This window comes from Triticum aestivum, chromosome 5A, assembly GCF_018294505.1.
Source record: "Triticum aestivum cultivar Chinese Spring chromosome 5A, IWGSC CS RefSeq v2.1, whole genome shotgun sequence".
Taxonomy (NCBI): Eukaryota; Viridiplantae; Streptophyta; class Magnoliopsida; order Poales; family Poaceae; genus Triticum; species Triticum aestivum.
The window spans coordinates 10401378-10421208 of NC_057806.1; the positions used below are offsets into that span (position 1 = coordinate 10401378).

The window sequence follows — 19831 nt, forward strand, 5'->3', positions numbered from 1 at the left end:
AAGGATATGTTTTATGGATTTGCACCCATTGTTGGGGGCCTTTCATACTAAATCTTGAATGTGGAAATGATGTCTTTAACGTGAATGCTAAACGCCTTAAGAAGGCTGATACCACCACCACTTTCATGTGGCACTGTCGGCTTGGCCACATCGGAAAGAAACGCATGCAAAAACTCCATAAAGATGGAGTTTTACCGTCCTTTGATTTTGAGTCATTTGACACATGTGAAGCTTGCCTGATGGGGAAAATGACCAAGGCGCCGTTCACGGGTCATCCTGAACGAGCGGGTGAATTATTGGAAATAATACATAGTGATGTATGTGATCCAATGAACATAGGCGCATGGGGTGGGTATTTCTACTTCGTGACTTTTACTGATGATTTGACTAGGTATGGCTATATCTACTTAATGAAGCATAAGTCAGAAACCTTTGAAAAGTTCAAAGAATTTCAGAATAAGGTAAAAAATCATCGTAACAAAAAGATTAAGTTTCTGTGATCTGATCGCGGAGGCGAATATCTTAGTCATGAGTTTGGCCAACATCTAAATGACCGTGGAATCGTTTCGCAGCTTATGCCTCCCGGAACTCCACAAAGAAATGGAGTAACGAAACGACGTAACCGAACCTTGTTGGACATGGTAAGGTCGATGATGTCTCTTACAAATCTTCCGATATCTTTTTGGGGTCACGCACTGGAAACTGCTGCTCACACACTTAACAGAGCACCGTCTAAATCAGTTGAGACGACACCATACGAGTTATGGAACGGGAAGAAACCCGGTTTGTCGCATCTCAGGATTTGGGGTTGTGAGGTATACGTAAAACGTTTACAACCTACCAAACTAGATCCCAGATCAGACAAATGTTACTTTGTAGGTTATCCCAAGGAAACAATTGGGTATTCCTTCTACCACCCGTCCGATAACAAAGTGTTTGTTGCCAGAAATGGACAATTTCTTGAGAACGAGTTTCTCGCCAAACAATTAAGTGGGAGGACAGTACAACTTGATGAGATTAGTGAATCTTTGGCAACAGTTGATATGGCTAAGAAACCGGAAGAAATTCCGCTAATTATCCCTGCAACTGAGCCTGAAGTTGCCGCATATGATGCGGAGACTTCGGACAATGTTGTAACTGAACCGCGCAGATCAGGTAGGGCTATCCAGCCACCTGAGTGGTTTCATAATGAAATCTTCATTCTTGAAGACGATGAACCTGCGCACTACAAGGAAGCGATGGCGGGGCCCAGCTCAAAGGAATGGCACAAGGCCATGAAATCCGAAATGGAATGCATGTACAAAAACCAAGTTTGGAACTTGGAAGAACTTCCTGAAGGCGTAAAGCCGATTGGTTGTAAATGGATTTTCAAAAGGAAGACAGATGTGGATGGTAATATTACTATCCACAAAGCTAGACTTGTCGCGAAAGGGTTCACACAAGTTCCAGGAGTGGACTACGACGAGACTTTCTCACCCGTAGCTATGCTTAGGTCTGTTCGGATATTACTCGCAATAGCTGTTTATTTCGATTATGAAATATGGCAGATGGGTGTCAAAACAGCTTTCCTAAATGGAAACCTCAAAGAGGATGTATACATGATACAGCCAGAAGGTTTTGTCGTTCATAAGGATGCTGGAAAGGTATGCAAACTTCAGAAAGCCATTTATGGTCTGAAGCAAGCGTCAAGGAGCTGGAACATTCGTTTTGATGAAGTGGTCAAAGAATTTGGCTTCATCAGGAATGACGAAGAATCTTGTGTTTACAAGAAGTTTAGTGGGAGCGCAAAAGCATTTTTAATCTTGTATGTGGATGACATATTATTGATTGGAAATGACGTGAATTTTCTTAGCGAAATAAAAGACTCATTGAAGAAAAGTTTTTCAATGAAAGACTTAGGCGAAGCGGCATATGTATTAGGCATCAGAATCTATAGAGATAGATCAAAACGCCTGATAGCACTTAGCCAAAGCACGTACATTGACAAGGTGTTGAAAAGGTTCAACATGGAGAACTCCAAGAAGGGCCTTCTCCCCATGTCACCTGGCACAGTGCTTTGCAAGAATCAGTGTCCTCGGACTCTCGATGAGCGAGTGCAAATGAATGATGTTCCATATGCCTCGGCAGTTGGTTCTATTATGTATGCCATGCTATGTACAAGACCGGACGTTTCCTATGCGCTAAGTGTTAGCAGCCGATACCAAAGTGATCCAGGATTGGAACACTTGGCCGCAGTCAAGGGTATTCTTAAGTACCTCAGAAGGACCAAGGATTTACTCCTTGTGTACTAGGTGATGAAGAGCTCATTGTAAGTGGTTACACTAATGCAGGCTTCATGACTGACCCAGATGACTTCAAATCTCAATCAGGCTATGTTTTCATATTGAATGGTGGCGCAGTTGATTGGAAAAGTTCCAAACAAAAGACTGTGGCGGATTCTACGACGGAGGCAGAATATGTTGCTGCTTCAGAAGCCTCCAAGGAGGCGGTATGGATCAAGCAATTTCTTGAAGACCTTGGTGTGGTTCCTAGTGCCCAGGACCCGGTGGAGATCTATTGTGATAATAGTGGCGCCGTGGCTCAGGCAAGGGAGCCAAGTTCGCACCATAAGACAAGACATATTGAACGCAAATATAAACTCACCCGACATCATGTCAAAGTGGGTTTAGTGAAAGTATGCAAAGTTCACACGGATCTGAACGTGTCAGACCCGATGACAAAGCCTCTACCACAAGCAATGCATGAGCAGCACCGGATAGCCGTTGGTGTTAGGGAAGCCATGTAACTGGATTATGACTCTAGTGCAAGTGGGAGTTTGTAGGAGATATGCCCTAGAGGCAGTAATAACAGTTATTTTGTATCTCCAAAGTTTGTAATGAATGTTTAGCTTCCATGCTATAACGGCAATGATTCTCAAGTCTGCAATATCCACGAGGCTCGGAGGGAAACTCATGTGCACGTGTGGTATACTAAACGGTAAAATGTATTCCTAGTCTTGCCTCTAAGACTGGCTCATGTATTGCATGATGATCCTGTTTTCCTGATCATGGGCATGTCTATGCTGGCAATTCTGAGGGCGCGATGTTGGTAGAACACTTGTGTTGAATCGACCCAAATTGATGTTATGCTATGAGATTCTTTTCATCACAAGTTTATGGTTAATAACACACAGATAGTTAATGTTTGCATAATTCCTTAGACCATGAGAGTATCGAGTTCCTTCGTACTTGCTTCATGAACTTTGGGGTTTGTTAAACGTCATCCGTAATTGGGTGGCTATTACGGCAGCTTACGGGTTCACAGAAAAGTATGGCAAGTAACGAGATAGATCAAGATTGGGATTTGCTCCTCCGACGATGGAGAAATATTCTCGGGCCCTCTCGGTGTTACGATATCCATAATCGTCTGGCCAGACACCTTGTGATTTGATCACTGGGATGCCGGAACACGGAAACGAGAAAAGAGAACAATGCCGGTAACGAGGTAACTAGCATAGTGGACAAGTTGTTGATCCACGGGAATGCCAACATGTCTCACCTCGGGTATTTGTAACATATCCCGAAGCAACAGGAATAGCACACATCAACTGGAGGTTCACTCGAATATTCATTCGTGTGGGTATAGGGGTCAATGTGGGTGTCCACGGCTCCGATGTTGATCATTGATCGGAAGGGGTTCCGGGTCATGTCTATACTTCACCGAACCTATAGGGTCACACGCTTAAGGGTCATATATCTGTTGAATACTAGACAGGGAGTCTGAGAGAAAATCACCGAAAAAGTTTCGGACACCGGAAAAGTTTCGGACAGCGGGAAAGGTTTCGCAGAGAGAGGTCATCGGATGAGTTTCGATGAAACTAAAAAGTTGTTTCAGGGGATACCATTAAGTCAAATTGGTTTCGGCACATGCCTGATAATTCTTGGAGGGTGCCAGAATCATTCTGGAAGCATTCTGGAATTTTCCGGGATAATAACCGGATAAGCTTCGGAGCTGCCGGAACCACTTAAGATACTTTTCACAGATGAAAATCACTAAACCGGAATTGTTTCGGAACACGTTGAAAATAATTTTGGTCGGTACTGGAAATGTTCTAAGCCCACATAAATATTTCCAATTCGAACGGACGCTGAAAAATGTCATCGTAGTGAAATGCACTGATTGGTTGCTTTTTGGGAAAATATCTAAAGGGGATCTTTCCAAAAGATCTAGGGATTACATGGATGGATTGGGAGGCCCGCATGGGGCCCCCCCAAGGGGTGTGGCCGGCCACACTTGGGGCTCCACCTTGGAGCCCCTCTTGTTCCTTGGTTTTCACTCTTATGCCCTTAAGGAAGGACTTCATTCATGTGCATTTTGGGTTTTTGTGTTAAACTACCCTACCCCTTGGGATTTCCTATAAATAGAGGTGGAGGGGCAGCCCTCCACAATCATCCCTTGCTCTCATACACATGCCATGCATTATCTGGCTTCTTCTCTCCCTCCCACGAAAAGAGTTTCGTAGAGCCGTAAGGATGTTTGGGTTCCGACAGGAACTAGTTCTGGACGGCGAAGCCCTGCCGGATAGCTGACATCGTATGTGTGCAACCCCGTAGAGAGGTCGTAGTTTTGGTCTTTTACCCGAGGGGCTGTTCGAGTGTCCTCCCGAAGGGCTGTCCGCGACATCGTCCGGGGGACTGTCCGACCACCTCCCGAAGGGCTGTCCGGCGAGGGAGTACATCCTTGCGGTTGGGAGGTTGTAAATCCTAGTTGCCGGGATCTGCACCAACGATCTCCACCGACTCTTCTTCTGCTGCGCTTTGAGTCGGTACGGAACAGATCAAACCTTGTATGTAGTCTCCATAGTGATCCTGGGTGTGCTCGCTATACCGAAATTTTTGTTTTCTATCGCGTACCCCTACACTCCGAGAGGAAGATCGGGTGGGATCTTACTTGGAGTGAGATGCGATTCGTTGGAAGTCTGAAGTGTAGTGATGGGCGATTTCGCAATTAAGTTTTGAGTACGGTCGAAAGCTGATGGGTTTAATTGGGCTCTGGTGGCGGTTTATGGTGCCGCGCAGCCTGAGCTCAAACCAGAGTTCTTGGCGGATCTTGTTAGGATTTGCGGCTCTGAGCAGCTCCCAATTTTGGATAGGGGAGATTTTAATATCATTAGGAGGAGAGAGGAAAAGAACAATGATAACTTCGACGGCAGATGGTCGTTTATGTTTAACACAATCATAGAAAGCTTGGATCTGAGAGAGATAGAGCTTTCGGGTAGAAAATTTACTTGGGCTAATTCTTTGCCAAATCCGATGTTTGAAAAGATGGATCGAGTCTTAGCAAGTGTCGAGTGGGAACATAAATTCCCTTTCGTTATAGTCCAGGCACTTACACATGGAATTTCTGACCATACGCCTTTATTTCTGGAATTGGGTGAGCCAACCCACATGGGGAACAAAAACTCATTCTCTTTCGAGCTGGCATGGTTTGAACGGAAAGGCTTCTTAGATCTGGTAGCCAGGGAATGGGCTAAGGATGTAGGAGGTAGGACTTCGGTTGAGCGCTGGCAGAATAAGATAAGGCATTTGAGAAGTTTCTTGCGTGGGTGGGCCAAGCATCTTAGTGGGATATATAAGGTCGAGAAGGAAAGGCTTCTTACACTTATTCAGTCCCTAGAATTAAAAGTCGAGTCCACAATTTTGCAAGCCACGGAGCTGCATGCTAAACTAGAAGCGGAGATGAGGTTGAAAGATCTTCTCCGTGAAGATGAATTAAAGTGGGTGTTGCGAGCTAAGGTTCGCAAAGTTGTCCAGGGGGACGCGAACACTCAATTCTTTCACTTCGTTGCTAATGGCAAGCACAGAAAGAAGAGAATCTTTCAGCTTGAACAAGATGAAGGCACGATTGTAGGACAGGATAACCTAAAATTATACATTACCGAATATTACAAGCAGCTGTTTGGGTCTCCAGAGGATAATTGTGTGTCCCTAGATGAGTCTAGGATTGAGGATGTGCGTCAACTCATTGCTGATGACAATGATATTTTGATAGCCCCGTTTTCTGAGAAAGAGGTGTTTGATGCCATTACACAGATGAAAAGCAATAAAGCCCCAGGGACGGATGGATTTCCGGCAGAATTCTATAAAAAGTGTTGGCATATTATTAAAGGGGATTTGTTACCGATGTTCCATGATTTATTCTCTGGACAGTTTCAGTTATTTCACTTGAATTTTGGAACAATAACATTGCTTCCTAAGAAAATAGAGGTTGTGAGAATTGAGCAGTTCAGGCCGATCTGTCTTCTCAATGTTAGTTTCAAAATTTTCACCAAGGTGGGGACTAATAGGCTCACACAGATTGCGCATTCTGTGATGCAGCATTCCCAAACTGCTTTCATGCCGGACAGAAACATCCTAGAAGGGGTTGTGGTCTTTCATAAAACGCTCCATGAAATTCCCTCGAAAAAACTAGATGGAGTTGTTTTTAAAGTGGATTTTGAGAAAGTGTGCGATAAAGTCAAATGGTCATTCCTTCAACAGGCCTTGCGTATGAAAGGTTTTGAAGAAGCCTGGCGACGCCAGGTAAAATCTTTCACGCAAAAAGGGAGTGTTGGAATTAAAGTGAATGACGACATAGGTCACTACTTCCAGACACATAAGGGCCTGATACAAGGGGATCCAATGTCTCCTATCTTGTTCAACATCATAGTTGATATGTTGGCAATTCTGATAGGAAGAGCTAAGGAGGCTGGTCAGGTGGGTGGATTGATGCCTCATCTAGTCGATGGAGGTGTGTCTATCCTACAGTACGCTGATAATACGATCATTTTTATGGAGCATGACTTGGCAAAAGCAAGAAATATGAAGCTGGTGTTGTGCTTATTTGAACAATTGATCGGGTTAAAGATTAACTTTCACAAAACCGAATTGTTCTGTTTTGGTAGAGCCAATGAGGAACAAGAGGTTTATAGGCAATTGTTTGTATGCGAATTGGGGACTTTTCCTTTTACGTATTTAGGTATACCAATTCACCATCGTAAGCTGACAAACAGGGAATGGAAGTGTATCGAGGATCGCTTTGAAAAGAAACTGAGTTGCTGGAAGGGCAAGCTCATGTCTTATGGAGGCCGATTAATTCTGATTAATTCGGTTCTCACGAGTATGCCTATGTTTCTTTTATCGTTCTTTGAGGTCCCAGTGGGAGTTAAAAAAAGACTGGACTTCTATCGATCCCGATTCTTTTGGCAGAGTGATGAACTAAAAAGAAAGTACAGACTCGTCAAATGGGATATTATCTGTCGACCGAAAGACCAAGGGGGTCTTGGCATTGAGAACCTCGAGGTCAAGAACAGATGTCTTCTTAGCAAGTGGCTGTCGAAGCTATCTATCGAGACTGATGCTACTTGGGCACAGATCCTTCGTAGCAAGTATCTTCAATCCAAAATTTTGTCCTAGGTGACAGCGAGGCCAACTGACTCACCCTTTTGGAAAGGGCTTATGAGAGTCAAATTGGCTTTTTTAATAGGACAAAGTTTATTATAGGTAATGGTGCTACCACATGATTCTGGGAGGATACTTGGCTCGGAGAGACCCCCTTGCACTTCAATATCCGTCTCTTTATCGCATTGTTCAACGACGTGATGCGGTCGTTGCAACGGTACTTCAATCCACTCCCCTTAATATTCAGTTCAGGAGGACGCTAGCTGATAATCGTTGGGAAGAGTGGCTCCATCTAGTGAGTAGACTGATGGAGGTTCAGCTTTCTCAACAACCCGACAAGTTACGTTGGAAACTTACTAGGTATGGAGAGTTTACAGTCAAATCAATGTATCTTGATGTTATCAATTCAAGCTTCATTCCTAGTTCCAAATATGTTTGGGTTGTTAAAGTTTCTTTGAAAATTAAAGTGTTTATGTGGTTTGTACATAAACAAGTAATCTTTACCAAGAATAATTTGGTAAAGCGTAACTGGACAGGACCTGCTAGGTGTAGCTTCTGCGATCGGGATGAAACCATCAAACCCCTTTTTTTCGAGTGCCCGTTGGCAAAAGTCTTATGGCGGTCGGTCCATATTGCTTTTAATATTACTCCTTCGAGTTCTGTCAGCACGTTATTTGGAACGTGGCTTAACAGAATAAAGTCGGAAACATCACGACACATTCGCGTAGGAGCATGTGCTTTATTATGGGCAGTATGGAACTGCAGAAATGATTTGGTTTTTAACAGAGCAACAAATATTCATTTTTTCCAGGTTATCTTCTGAGCCACTGCGTTGATCCGTATGTGGTCGCTACTCACTCCGACGAGGCCTGAGAGCGTTTGGTTACTGGATCTATCCGATGGGAGATGGTAGCACGAGATATCTTCAACCGGTTTGGATAACGGTCATGTAATAGGATAGGCAATTAGTTTACCTATCTCTCTTATGCCAGCCGGTTATGACTTCTTTTGGCTAGTTTTGTTTTTGGTCTTTTGGCTCTTTGTGAATTTTTCTTTACTTTTCTTGGAGACTTTAAGACTTTGTTGAACCTATTTTCTTATTTATAAAGTTGATCGTATACATTGTTCTGATGCAGAGACCGGAGAGTCTCCTTTTCGAAAAAAAAGGGCAGCGGTTCATCCTCATCGGCTCTGGCGAAGGAGTTACGGCGCCGGCTATGGCCTTTGCCCTCCCGTGGAGGGCAAGCAAGTGGTGCTTGGCTGTTGGCCTTGAAGCCTCACCGGTGACCATTACGACAAAGGGCTACCCCGAAGAGTGTTGGCACCTGGAATCTGACGTTTGTGGCTTCGATGCCTTATGGGAGGCAATGTACGTAGTTTTAGCTTGCAGTCCATCGATCCCTCCCGCTGGCTTCTCCTGAAGTTGGCCAGTGTGCGATGCCGATGCATGCCGGGGCGCCAAATGACGTCTTCGGCAGTGGCCAGAACATCTCCAAGCGATTTAGCAAAGATTATTATTGGACCTGACTGCTTTTCTTATCCTCAGGCTAAGGTCCTTCTTGTGCAATTATGGGACGTGGTTGTAACTTTCTTTCTTTTGAATCCTCTGTGGAGCTTTGTATTGGCACCGCTTCATAATTAACCGGAAAGCTATATCTCTGGGTCCTTCTCGGCCCATCTATGTTAAGAAAAGAGTCATATAAGTTGATGGGTGTGGCCGAACGAGAACAAAAATAAATACTCCTAGATGGTTGGTAGTCCGGCATAAATAAAGCCTTGCACAAATATCTTCTGTCACCGCTAAAGGGTTCTCCCATTTCAATATTAACAAAATGATCATACAAGAGACTCCCTCATTTTTGTTCCTGACGGTCCGATATCCCCCATTCTCGCTTCAAAGGGAGGGTCGAGTAAGGAAGTTCGGAAAGGTGCGAACATGCCCATGAACAAATAGATGAGTATGGTTTGGATGCCATTGGAGATGCCCTCAGATAGCATGGAATTTTTCTTTCTCCCCTAAACTGTGATCCCTGGCGAGTGCAGCGTTGCAATTTGCAAAGGACGTCTCCATGGAGCCTCTTTTTATTAAAAAATGAAAATATATTTAAGTTTCATTTTTTTCATTTTTTTCTACAAATACATACGCATGTTATTGAAGTATGTATGAAGTTTCATCAACTGATTCAATTATTTGCATGCTATATAAAAAAAGACAGATATCTGGCCCAAAAATAACAAAGAAAACTTATTTTAACCTATGTATTTGTGTTTTATATGAACATGAGTGTTCATGAAATTTTATACGTGTATACTACAATTATATGTCTATGTGTATATATTTTTTGAGGTGTGGAACTAGTATTTTCGTTCAAAAAAATAAATAAAGAGCTTCATGCATCTCAGTCGCTGCATGCACATACCTGGCAGCTTATAGGCCGGTACGGGCCAAGTATCTCGAAAAGAAGAAAGTCGGGCCCTATCAGCATACCACAGTACAGCCCAGCCCACCACCACGTCAATTCCAACCGCCACACACAGACACACCCGCCTGTTGACTAATTACGTGCTCTGCTCTACTGAGACGAGATCGATCTGCTCGACGAAGCACCATCGCCGCCGGCCGCCGTCCGGGGAGATCAAGGAGAAAGCAAGCATGGTGGAGCGTCAGGGCATTCCGGCGCTGGGGTGGTGGCTGATGCTGGCAGGTGGGCTCCCTCCGCCTCGCCTCCGTCTGGTTCGGCTTCTTCAACATCTGGGCGCTCCGCGTCGCCGTCTTCTCCCGGACGCAGAGTGTGTGCCTGTGCCCCCTCCTTCTCCATCCCCACCTCTCGATTGCTCGATTTCTGACTAGACCCGGGCTGATATGCGCGGCAGAGAATGCAGCACAGCCGCACCCCACTGGATCACTGGGATTTTGTCTGTCAGTGTGCACTGTTCAGAATTGTGGGAGTAAACTGGGGCTGCAGATCTGCCCCATGCCCACCTTCAGTTAAACAAGCTGCTGACATTCTCGATCTGCCGCAGTGTTTACAACTGTCAATATCTGCAGTCCATCGTTCCTTCTGGATCATGTGCATAAGAAGACTTTTTTTTTCTGAGAAAAACAAATCGTACCTACGAGATGATTAACCTTGTTCTCTTACATGCAGTGACCGATGTGCACGGACAAACTGAATCCTAATCTGGACGCTGCTGACCTGCACGCTGTGCTTCCTGTGCGCACTGAACCTGGACAACAGGCCTCTGTACCTAGCCACCTTCCTGTCGTTCGTCTACGCCCTCGGACATTTCCTCACTGAATAACTTGCTAGAAAAAAGTCCATTTTACTATTAATCTTTCAGTTCCCTTCCCCCCTAAACAATCTCAAACCGAGCAAAAAACGTCCCTGGCTGGTTTTGCCCATACCGAATGCTGACGTGGACACAGTCAAAGACGGTATTTGGCCTGCGGATGGGTCCCTCTCAGCTAGACACTCTCATTGACTGTTGGGCCCGATCAAATATGACACATGGGGCCCACATCTCGGTTGCACGGGGATTAACAAGGGACTAATTTAGCCCTAATTGCATCGTTAACAGAAGGGTACCCACATGTCAATGTCTCAGACTAACCCTAGTGATGAAGGGGGCCCACATGTCAATGTCTCAGATTAATAGAAGGGGACCTAAACTAATGATGCCACATCAGCGCGGTCCTGCTCTGAGGTCGCTGGCGTGGAGGGCTTCAGCGGTGGCGCATCGGCGCGGTCGTGCTCCGGCGCAGCCGTGCGCAGTGGAGGCCGGGGCGATGGTCAAGGCGGCTGCGGAGGTCGTGGCCTGCCGTTGACCAGAGGCGGCCGGCCAGGAGTGTGGATGCGGTAGCAAGGGTCGGCCATGGACGTGAAGATGGCGGCGCCATAGTGATGCAGGCGGCGCGGGGAGGCGAGGGACGACCAGATCCGAGGGTGGCACCCCCATCTGATCTGGTTCCGACCGGATCCGGACTCCGGCGGCGGTGTGAAGATGGTACGGCGGCGGGCTTGTGGCGGCGGAGCGACGTGTACCTGAGAGAGAGATACGAATGAAGAGAGAGGGAGAGGAAAGAGAAGGGAGGAAGGAGAAGCGGGGCGCTCGGGGTGGCGCCTTGGAACTTCGACAATCACCGGCGTCGGTCGGAGGCGGGGCAGGGTTCGGGTGCGAGGGGGCGATGCTCGAGGAGGTAGGCGACAACAAATCATGGTCCACCTGATGGAGGCCCACCCATAGGTCAAAACCACCATTTGACTGTTGCCACGTCAACGCCAAGATGAGTCAAAACCATTCAGGGATTGATTTTGCCCGATCTAGGGGCTGAAGGGAACAGAAATAAAGATCGGGAGGTTATGTTGTTATGACCGGCATATTAGGGGCTTAGCCCAGCTACTTGTGGCCCAGTCTATCTTATCGTTATTAAGGGTTTAGCCCAATTATCTTAGTAGAAGGATTATATAAACTCGTGTAAGGATCCGTTTTGAAATTAAGCAAGAAGCAATCATATTTGCTCGGCTTCCTTAGGAAGCCGGGAGACCTAACCCTAGCCGCCTCTTTCCCTGCGCCATCTCCCTCTCAGCCGCCGCCTCCTCGGGCATGACGGCACCCAGCCGCCGGCGTTCGCGTGTTCGTCCACAACTAGCTCCCTCCTTCCCCTACAACCTCCGGCCTAAATCCGGTAGAACCCTAGTTTCTACCAGTTTGGTATCAGGTAGCTCAGTTTCCATCATGTCTTCACCGCCGCCAACCCTGTCGCTTCCGCTGCCGACCGCCACCACCGCGCCGCTGGCCATCTACACCGTGTCGCTGCCCTGCCCATCCGCGCCGCTGGCCATCTACACCGTGTCGCTGCCCTGCCCATCCGCGCCGCTACCCTCCCCATCCGCGCCGCTGATCTCCACCGCCGGCGCCTCCACCGCCCAGATGCCGATGCCCTCCACCGCTCCACCAGCAGCCGTCTACACTCCAGAGGAGGTCACCGGGATCCTCCATGACCTCGTCACAGCCGTCCAGGGGATCCGGCTATACCTGGCCAGCTCCTATGGGCCGCACCCGGCAGCGCCGGCCACCGCCGCCGCCTCGCCGCCGTGGCTGCCGCCGCACCAGGCGGCCTTTGCCGCGCTCACTGGGCCGCTGCAGCTGCCATCCATCACCACCACCACCATGCCCTGGCTACAGTGGCAGCCGCCGCTCCTGGCGGCCTCCTCCGCAGCAGCTGCTGCCGTTGCCCGGTGCGACACCGCAGCAGCCGTTGTAGCTGCAGCAGCCACCGCCGGTCAGCTTTGGCCCCGCATCGACCTCGCCAGTGGGAGTTCCGCTCCACCAGGTCCGGTTCCCGCCCTCACCGTCCCCGCTACCGGCCTGGTTGACCGAGTCATCGTCTCAGCCGGTCTACACGGTGGCCTCGGGACCGCCGCACGTGCCGTCACAGCAGGCGCAGTACGGCGGGTCCTCTAGCTCCACGGGCCCCCTGTGTTGGCCTTGACGCGCCGCCGTTCCACGGGGGCCCCCTGTCATCACCGACCCGGTGCCGCTGCTCCGCCCGCCGAGCCGTACCCCCACGGCGGCCATACCCAGACGGCGCCGCGCTTCGCCAAGCTCGCCTTCGCCACCTACGACGGCACCGGGGACCCCTCAACTGGCTTAATCAGTGTGACCAGTTCTTCCGGGGGCAACACACGCTCGCGTCAGACCGTTCCTGGCTCGCTTCATATCACCTCTGAGGTGCCACACAGACTTGGTATTACGCTCTCGAGCAGGACGAGGGCGACATGCCTCCATGGGAGCGTTCTCGCGAGCTCTGCCTCCTTCGCTTCAGGCCACCGATACGCGGGAGCTGGCTGGCGGAGTTGGGCCGTCTCCCCTTCACCTCTACGGTGCATGACTTCACCGACCGCTTTTAGGCCTTGGCATGCCATGCGCCCCGCGTGACGGCTCGCCAGCGGGCCGAGCTCTTCGTCGGCAGTCTGCCGGATCATATCCGCGTGTACTTGGAGCTGCAGGGACCCCAAGACCTCCAGACGGCCATGTACTACGCTCGAGCGTTCGAGCGCCGCGCGGTGGCCATCCAGCAGGCGTTACTGTCCCGGGCCGCTGGGCCGCCACCCTGGCCGAATGTTCCCGCGCAGGGTCGGCCTACTTAGGCTTCCGCGGCACCCCTCGCCGCGACTGTGACACGGCCGTTCTGCTGGCTCACCACGGCCGAGCTACTCGAGCGTCGCCGCCAAGGTTGTGCTTCAACTGCGACGAGCCCTATGTGCCCGGCCACATCTGCCCGCGGCTCTTCTCCCTGGAGGCTACGGACTACATTGAGAAGGACGCCGCTGCCGCCGGGCTAGGCAACCTGCCCACCCCAGCTGTCGCGGAGGTGTTTGGCGACGGTTGATCACCTCGAGGAGTTCCACAAGCGCTTCCCCGCCTTCCAGCTCGAGGACGAGCTGTTTGTGCAGGCGAGCAGAAATGTTATGACCGACATATTAGGGGCTTAGCCCAGTTAGTTGTGACCCAGTCTATCTTATTGTTATTAGGGGCTTAGCCCAATTATCTTAGTAGGAGAATTATATAAACTCGTGTAAAGATCCATTTTGAAATTAAGCAAGAAGCAATAATATTTGCTCGGCTTCCTTAGAGAGTCGGGAGACCTAACCCTAGCCGCCTCCTTCCCTGCGCCATCTCCCTCTCAGCCGCCGCCTCCTCGCGCATGACGGCGCCCAGCCGCCGGCGTCCGCGTGTTCATCCACGACTAGCTCCCTCCTTCCCCTACAACCTCCGGCCTAGACCCGGTACTTTTTTCTACTTGGTATACAAGACCATGGCCGCAGCAAACCTGAGCACCGTTGGATTGCTTGCAGGTACTGAACCTGGCTCTGAACGCACCATCTGTTTCAGTTTCATGATGTCTGATAAATCCACTCTGTTTTGCTCAGGGACATCGATTGTGTGGATGCTTCCTCAGTGGGGCTCCCATGGTTCCTGCGCCGCCAAGCAAGAGTAACTCATGAGAGATGCGCGCGCGCATCGGTGGCAAGGACACTCGAAGATTCTTGTGCCAAAAAAAAAGAAGGTTCTTGTGCAAGGCCATGCATGGCATCTCTCTGCACTTTCTGTCATGTACTCCTTCCGTTCCTAAATATAAGTCTTTTTCAACATTTCAAATGAAATACAACATACGGATGTATGTAGACATATTTTAGAGTGTAGATTCACTCATTTTGCTCCGTATGTACTTCCTCGTTCCTAAATATTTGTCTTTCTAGACATTTCAAATGACTATTACATACGGATGTATGTAGACATATTTTAGAGTGTAGATTCATTCATTTTGCTCCGTATGTAGTCACTTGTTGAAATGCCTAGAAAGACAAGTATTTAGGAACGAAGGGAGTAGTCACTTGTTGAAATGTCTAGAAAGACTTATATTTGGGAACGGAGGGAGTAGTATTGTGTTGCTCGAAGCATTCCTTTGTAGTTTCATTGGTGAGAATCCAAACAACGCAAGCTGTAAAAAAACCAATGCGTTCTTGTCATGAATGCAGTGTTTCATCAATTTGTGTCGATCTTCCCTTGTTGGAAGCGGCATCGGCATGTAGAAAGGAAGGAGAAGCTTGTAAAATTTCTGGATGAAGCTTGGCCACTTGTGGGGGTCATGGAAAGGAGAAGCAACAAAATGAACAGTGACAAGATAGTAAAAATTCACCGTTTGTCGCAGATTTGTTTTTTTACTTTCCTTTTTTTACCTTCCAAATGAGATCGAGTTTGAGTTAGGATTTTACCCACTTTATTAGTGTCTGTCCTGTTTCAACTTTTTGCAGGCCTTCTCGTCTACCTATCAGATAAGTAAGATCTCAAATGAAACAGGACAGCAAGCTTTCATAGCTCAGTTGGTTAGAGCACCCGTTTAGTAAGCGGGAGGTCTTGAGTTCAACTCTCAATGAAAGCAAGTTTTTTACTTCTTTTGGTGCCATATCTGCTGTGGCCCAATCTCACTCTTATTTACTATCTTTTGACAAAAAGATCTACTGGCAACAGTATATAATACTAGGTTCATCTTTCTGCTTTGATTGATTGATACCCATCGCCTGCTTGCCACAATCTTTGCCTTTTCTTCTTCTTCTTCTTCTTTCGAGAAGAGCCACAATCTTTACTTGGTTCACCATCGCTGCATGCACCCATCCGTCCGCTCATCAGGATAGCTAGATGCTTGCATTGACCACATAATTCAGGGCCGCTTTCCCGGCCGGGGATTCCTGTTTTTTGCCTTGCTTGGCTGCAGCAGGAGGAGGGAACTGGAATTTTGCTACGAGGAGCATCAGATCCTGACGCTGCCAGCTGCTTACAGGTTACTGTTGGCCTTGCATATTTTCCTTTCTGATCAAGTCCTTGTGTTATTTCTGCTCTGGCCCATTCCACTCAATACACTTTTCACTATATGCTCGGTCGACATCTTGAACTCTTGATATTTTACCCGATCGAGATCGACGGTAGAACATCAAACGGAGGACGTGGTCGATCCGCATCCGTCATGAACAAAAACTCGCCGTGTTCATGGGTGATCCAAAATGCAAATTGACGTCAGGCATGTTGTGCTGGTGAATGGCATCCTGCTCATTCAACATGCTGAGGCTACCTAGCCGCGCCACCAAGGATGGCCACCAATGCTGCAAAGATGATCAAGTAGCCAGCAGCTGCCACTTGCTCCCACTAGTAAATGGTGGATTGCTAGGGCACTATGTACGGTTAATGGCAGAGGGGATCAAAGGGCAGCTAGATACCTATGGAACCCCACATTGTGCTTGCAACTAACATCTTTTATGTTTCTTCTTTTTGTGTCCTGATCTCTGAAGCACCATTAAAATAAATTCTTAAAACTGTTGCTGCTGCATTTGGGTGCTATGTGTGAGGTGGAAACCAGTGTGTCCTGATCTCTCAAGTACAGTCGAGACTTCTCAAATATCTTAATACTCTGTCCAATACACTATGCTAAATATGTTTTCCCTGCACATATATATCACCTTTTCTGAACGCGGACGAATTTTACGACACAAAAGGAACCGGGCTAGGAGCCCCCTTAGGAACATAGGAACAATGTAGGAATTTTAGAGGATAGGATTCCTATAGGAAAAATACCATTGGTCTCATTTGGAACAAACGAATTACTATCCTACATTCCTTTGAAATTTCTATAAAATGGGGAATTTCCATAGGCATTCTGGAGGAATCCAAACATGAGGTTCTACCTCATGTTTTCTTCAATTTGTGCCTACAGTTCCTGCATTTTTACTGCATGACAGTCAAATGACAGTTTTAAAGTCTTCCTGCGGTTTTGATTCCTAAAGGAAGGAATCCAGGGTACATGACAACCCAATTGCTGGGTTTTTCTTATTCCTATATTTTGAGTTCCCGTGTTCCAAACGGGCCCTTAAAATGTATGAAGACGAAGTAACGGAGTATCTAGTTTAGCACATACTATTTCTCAAAAAAAGCTAGTTTAAGACAGCCTAATTTTCTGAAACAAGATTAAAAAAACAAACATCACATTTATTATGTTAATGAAATCGGGGAGTCATCACTTTCATTCAATTTTTTTGTTTTGTTGCGCTAATCAGTTGATCGTTTTTTTAACATGCCGGAGTTGATTTCTTGGGATGCGGCATCCGCATTGAAGCGGCGACGCCTGAGATTGCGTCCGTCTGTGCCGCCCTCCCGTCCGGTCAAATCGCGGGATCAATGCCGGCTGATGCATGCTCTGGGCCGGCACGAATGCGATGCGGCAAGCGGCGCGGGAGGAAGGCGCATGTTACACCGTGACTGTCAAGAGGCATGTTATCTGATCCCAGTCCATGTGACATATAGTATAGGATGCCACGGTGGCGCTACTGATGATGGATCTATACTTGCAATAGACTGAGTCAACATCCATTGCATTCGTGCACTAACTAATCAATCATTTCCTCAGATCATGCAACATGAGGAGCGTGCCACATCACTTTCGGACCTTTTTCGAGTGGAAATGAACAATCTAGTTGCGACCAAATTAGTCAGAATGTCGTTTAGCAAAGAAACGGAAACAACAAAAGTTGTGGTTGACAAATGCTGAGGTGACTTGGATTTTGTTGTGTTTGCAGCCTCCATATTTGTCTTATTTATGGAAAACACTTATTTATTGGAAGGATTATAAAGCTTTCGTTTCTAAAAAGAAATAGATCAAGCATGTGCAACTTCTAATGCATGTCAGCTAAAAATAAAATCAAACTATGTGGTCTGAAAAACAAAATCGAATGTTCTTTAGCAAAGAATGGAAACAACAAAAGTTGTGGTTGACAAATGCTGAGGTGAGTTGGATTTTATTGTGTTTCAAACTTTCAATCCTCCATTTGTCTTGTGTTATTTTAGATCCTACTTGGTTGGGCTAATAAAGTTGCATTTTCTTAAGAAAAAATAAACAGACTAGGCAACGTGCAATTTCAGTTGTCATGGCAGCTGAGAATTATACCCAAGTATTTGATCAGAAATACATGTACGTGTACGCAGAAACACGGCAAAAAAAAAACCTGATACTTCTTTGTCGTCGTAGGAATTTAAACCCTGAATTGAGTCTTGTATATGTTTTAGTGACGTAACAATAATAATTAGGTAATAAAAATAACTATCCAGCCCTCTACATGAGAAGATGCAGACAACCAATTATTACAATGCCTCAGTTAATTTGACAAGTCTTACAAAAGAAAATAAAAGTCATACAGCTAGGACACACTGAGACTCGCCACGTAGGTGTCGGACCTTTTTGAGTTGCAGCCAAATTAGTTAAATGTCGTTTAGCTAGAATGGAAACAACAAAGTTGTGGATTTAAAATCCTAAGCTGAATTGTATTTTGTTGTGTTTCAAGTTTCAACCCTCCATCTGTGTCTTGTGTCATTTTGCATTCTACTTTTTTTTAAAAGGATCCAGCTCAAGGCTAGTTTCTCATTGATCATAAGCAGGGAGCAGATTGAAAAGTGACAAAGGCGATGATCCGAAGATCAAGGTGTTGGGGAATGTAGCAGAATTTTAAAATTTTCTACGCATCACCAAGATCAATCTATAGAGTCATCTAGCAACGAGGGAGAGAGGAGTGCATCTACATACCCTTGTAGATCACGAGCGGAAGCGTTCAAGAGAACGGGGTTGATGGAGTCGTACTCGACGTGATTCAAATCACCGATGACTTAGTGCCGAACGGACGGCACCTCCGCGTTCAACACACGTACGGTTGGAAGACGTCTCCTCCTTCTTGATCCATCAAGGGGGAAGGAGAGGTTGATGAAGATCCAGCAGCACGACGGCGTGGTGGTGGAAGCAACGGTGATCTCGGCAGGGCTTCGCCAAGCGTTGGGAGACGGAGGAGTGTCACGGGAGGGAGAGGGAGAGGCCAGGGGCTTGAGGTCCGCATCCCTCCCTTCCCCCCACTATATATAGGGTGCCTAGGGGGGCGCCGGCCCTAGGAGATCCAATCTCCTAGGGGGGCGGCGGCCAAGGGGGGTGCCTTGCCCCCCAAGGCAAGGGTGGCGCCCCCACCCCTAGGGTTTCTAACCCTAGGCGCAGGGGAGGCCCAAGGGGGGGGGGGCGCACCAGCCCACTAGGGGCTGGTTCCCCTCCCACTTCAGCCCATGGGGCCCTCCGGGATAGGTGGCCCCACCCGATGGACCCCCGGGACCCTTCTGGTGGTCCCGGTTCAATACCGGTGACCCCCGAAACCTTCCCGATGGCCGAAACTGGACTTCCTATATATAAATCTTTACCTCCGGACCATTCCGGAACTCCTCGTGACGTCCGGGATCTCATCCGGGACTCCGAACAACTTTCGGGTTACCGTGTGCTAATATCTCTACAACCCTAGCGTCACCGAACCTTAAGTGTGTAGGCCCTATGGGTTCGGGAGACATGCAGACATGACCGAGAAGCCTCTCCGGTCAATAACCAACAGCGGGATCTGGATACCCATGTTGGCTCCCACATGCTCCACGATGATCTCATTGGATGAACCACGATGTCGAGGATTCAATCAATCCGTATACAATTCCCTTTGTCAATCGGTACGTTACTTGCCCGAGACTCGATCGTCGGTATCCCAATACCTTGTTCAGTATCGTTACCGGAAGTCACTTTACTCGTACCATAATGCATGATCCTATGATCAACCACTTGATCACATTGAGCTCATTATGATGATGCATTACCGAGTGGGCCCAGAGATACCTCTCCGTCATACGGAGTGACAAATCCCAGTCTCGATTCGTGCCAACCCAACAAACACTTTCGGAGATACCTGTAATGTACCTTTATAGCCACCCAGTTACGTTGTGACGTTTGGCACACCCAAGGCATTCCGATGGTATCCGAGAGTTGCACAATCTCATGGTCTAAG

The 19831-nt window shown here is 47.6% G+C and overlaps 1 non-coding gene across 1 annotated transcript; it reads left to right on the forward strand.

Moving 5' to 3' along the window:
* Positions 1 to 15292: 15292 nt before the first annotated feature.
* TRNAT-AGU (transfer RNA threonine (anticodon AGU)) lies at positions 15293 to 15366 on the forward strand. The gene has a single exon. It is a non-coding gene; the product is annotated as a tRNA-Thr (tRNA).
* The last annotated feature ends 4465 nt before the right edge of the window (positions 15367 to 19831 follow it).